Source organism: Gavialis gangeticus, unplaced genomic scaffold (genome assembly GCF_001723915.1).
Source record: "Gavialis gangeticus isolate Ggan-Ray unplaced genomic scaffold, GavGan_comp1, whole genome shotgun sequence".
NCBI lineage: Eukaryota > Metazoa > Chordata > Crocodylia > Gavialidae > Gavialis > Gavialis gangeticus.
Window position 1 is genome coordinate 146,547,800 of NW_017729025.1, and position 3,992 is coordinate 146,551,791.

Consider the following 3,992-nt stretch of genomic DNA (forward strand, 5'->3'; position numbering starts at 1 on the left):
AGGGGTTTCCTGGGTGCCCCATTTGGGCACCGAGCAGTGCTGGGAAGGCGTGGCAGCTGGGTACCAGTGTGGTGCGGGGTGTGGAGTTGAGACCCCAGCCCAAGAGGATAGTACTCGGCCCAGTGAGGGCGTAGGACCCCGAGAAGGGTTGGGGGCCAGGCACGGCTGCATGCCACCTGAGCCCTGGTGCCGGTGAAAGCCCAAGACAGGGCTGGCGTGCAGGTTCCGAGAGAGCCAAGGGGCGCAAGAGCGCAGGAGCAGGTTCCAAGAGAGCCAAGGGTGCAAGAGGCACAGACATAGGCCCCAGCGAGGGCTTCCCAGCGGAAAGTGCTTGGCATAGGCCCAAGGGGGGGGCCAGCCGGCAGGAGTGAAGCCCGGGGAGGGCTAGTGTAAGACTGGAGTGGCGCTGGTTTTGTATAGACGCCCCGGGGAAGGGTGAGCGCGTGGTTAAGGGTCCCAGAGAGGGGCAGGAGCGCGAGTGAAGCCTGGAGAGGGACGGACGTACGGATCTGGGCCAGGAGGAGAAAAGCGCGCGAACAGGAGCCCAGAGAGGGCAGGGCTCACGGGTAAAGGCCCGGAGAGGGCATAGACCGAAGACACTAAAAACGTCTGGAAGAGCTGCGAGGCTTGGGGCGTGCTAAAAGGGAGGTAGGAGACACGCATAGCCCATAAGGCTGGGGAGCACCAAGTCACCCTGAGATCATAGGAGATCCTAGGCAGCCTCCCATCTTAACTATTAAGATCAAAGAAGTGGCAGGCGAGAATTAAGAGGGTGCTGGATCTCCTAATTGGCATGGCAGGGGGGCCTAGCGGGATCATGGCCGCTCATAGGCCCCACCCCGTGACACCCTTTATAACCATTCCATGGATTGACTTTCAATAGTAGGTTTTTTCATTTGCATCCTCAAATTCCCTCCCACCATTTAACTATAATGGATTATGAACTGGTGGCCTACCCTCCTAAGAGAGCTCTGTTTATACTGGAGATATCACAATCCCACCTACTATTGCTATTGTGATGCAGTAGTGTGATATGGGGCTCGCACATCTACTTCAGGTTTGCAGCCACAGCAAGACAACTATTCCTAATACAAACAGGCCCTAACTCCCATTCTTGGATCCCCCATATGACTGTATCCCTTCACTGAAGCTGAACATCTATCTTGATCTTTGCCATGTTCCATCCGTGAAAGCTACACCTGTGTGGTACTATTTTTATTATCAGAGCACCTAGGAGCCATAATCATGAACTAGGATCCCATTGTATTTGGTAATGTGCAATCACAGAATATTCCTATCCCACCACACCATGTCTGCCAGGAGCCAGCCAACTCAGCTGAGAAAGTGAGCAAGCCAAAAGGCTGAAGACATGCCCTGGAGACCTGTTTTTTCAATGCACCACCACAGCAGTCTAGCTGCTGGCTTCTGTGGCTTCCTAGAACAAAGACAAGCTGCTCTCTCTCTGGAACCCCTCATGAAGTATTATTGCAAAGAAAACCAGCCACTCCCTGCCCCTATCTAGAAGGATTCTTGGGTTTCACACAGCTTATTTCCACCCCTTTGCAGATGCTGATGAATCTTGCCCATATAGCACTGCAATGGATTTGGGATCAGACCTTTAGAGATGACATGTTCTACTCAAATAATTTCACTCCTCCCACCCAAAAAACTTGATCTTCAATAAAAACCCAGTAACATTTTTCCCACCAGGAAAACCCAAGACAAACCCCTTAAAGCATGGAAGGGCATTTTTACACACGTATGTGTCACAGTGCCGGGCACTTTGGAAAGCACCAGGCACTGCGACATGTGCAGTTGTATAAGCGGTGAAATGCACTCAGTGCTGAAGAAAAAGGCAATGGCGCACTTTTGAACTAAAACACGTCGGATGTGCTTTAGTTCAAAAGCATACCACCACCATTTTCTGCTCACTGATGTGCATTTTGCCACTTATACAACTGCACACAGCACAGGGCAGTTTGCCTCAGCTTGCACATGGAGCAGACTCAATTAACTAAGTCTGCTCCAAAGTGACAGATCTCTAGTACGTCGCTGGAAAAAAAGTATGTGTATAAAAGTCTGAAATGTCATGTTAGGGCACCCTAAGTCCTCACACAGTAGGTTTAACACTGTCAGACAGAATTTGTTCAAATCAGGGAGCATCTACATGTGCACCTGACTGCACAGTTGTTAATGCACAGTTGTTACTACTTTAGCAAGTGCTAAATGACTGTGCCATAACTACCATTACTGAGCAGTCCCAGCAGTGCATGGGTCATTTCCGACTCTACTAGCTCATTGCTATTGCACAGTAGTTATTGACGTTATGGTCCATGCCTGCTTATGCTACGTTGCCATAGTGATGAGCTACAGCTCCATAGCGTCTTGTGTAGATGCACCCAGAGAACCTCAGTTCTGACCACAGATTTATTTACATGACTATAGATAAATGGGCAAACAGAATAGCATCTTATGTGGACTTAGAGAAAAGTATAGAGTCAAAAGTGAAGGTTTAAAACTTTGGGTAGGATGAATTAGAAAAACCTGATGACACCTTTACCCTCTGGCACATGATTTTACTTTGTTTGCTAAGGCGGGCTCATCAAACCAGCACTGCAGGCCAAGAGAAGAATGCTGCTCCTTCATACCCCTAAGGTGCATTTCAAGGAGGGGTGCTGTAATTAGGGGTGAAAAGATGACCTCTGACTACCATGTTTCATCAACTATAAGATGAGATCTTTTTTCCCCTCAGTCAACATGGGGGAAAAAGCCCCTCATGTCATATTCGCATAACAGAAAACCTCATTAAATACACTGCCTACCATTAAACTGCTGCCAGAAGCAGCATGTGCTAAGTAATGAGAACCAACTATGAAGCTGCCTGAATGCAGCTGACACTGAGCATGCCTGTAAACCACTTGGCCCATATTGGGCAAACATACTGATGGGAACCCTTTTTGTGTATGTGTGAGAGACCCTTAAAAATAAAAGGCAGTTACTCTCCCAAGAGGGAACAAGCTCCAAGACTGGAGGTACTGCAATAGCAGGCCAGCACTCAGAGAGATCACCGCAAGCTTTGACACCCTCCCTGGTACCAAAAAAGAGAGAGAGAGAGAGAGTGTGTGTGTGTGTGTGTGCGCGTCACTTAAAAAAATGGACAGGAACCAGCATAGAGATATTGCAATACCAGGCTGGCACTCAAGCTTTAACACCCTCCCCTCGTTAATGAAGCCCGGAAGAATGAGATATAGCATCCACAGCACTCAGTCCTCCTTAGTGCTGACTCTTTTTCAAGTCACAGTGAATCACTACATTGAATATATTTAGACTTCCTCTTCACTCCCACATCTGAGCAGTGCCTTTCTTTCTCATTTCCAATTATTCCTGTTTCATCACCAGCCTTTCCAATTATTCCAGACATTTCATCACCAAATGTCTTTGTAGATGAGAGGCTCTGTCACTCCCCCTCTCTGCCTGTTGCATGTGAATGGTATGGCCCCACCCCCCATGAGGCAGAGTTGAAACCAGGCAGCCCCGTGCTTCATCTGCATATAAATTTTAGAGGATTCAGGATTCATGACAAGAACACCGAGTTCCAGTCATGAGTGTGGGGGGCTAATTAGCACATGGATCCTTTGTTGGGGGTATCTGAAGCATGCGCGCGCGCACACACACACACACACACACACAGAGTGTGCAGTGCTGGGCTGTTCAGTCACCATGACATGAAACATTGCTGACTCTGCCGGGGCCCAGCTCAGTGAACTACATGATAAATCATGAACCTTTTGGCTTTGGACTAAATCATACACAGTTAGTACCATCCATGGCTAATACTTACTAGTTGTACTAAGTAGGTACAAAAGTGCTGCTCAAAAATGTTTTTATGGATTACTTGTGCTGAAACTTGCAGCAGTTTGCAAAAAAGGCAAAATGCATCCATTCTGGATAAACTATGTCTATTGGTACCCATGATAATTTGCCTACGTGCA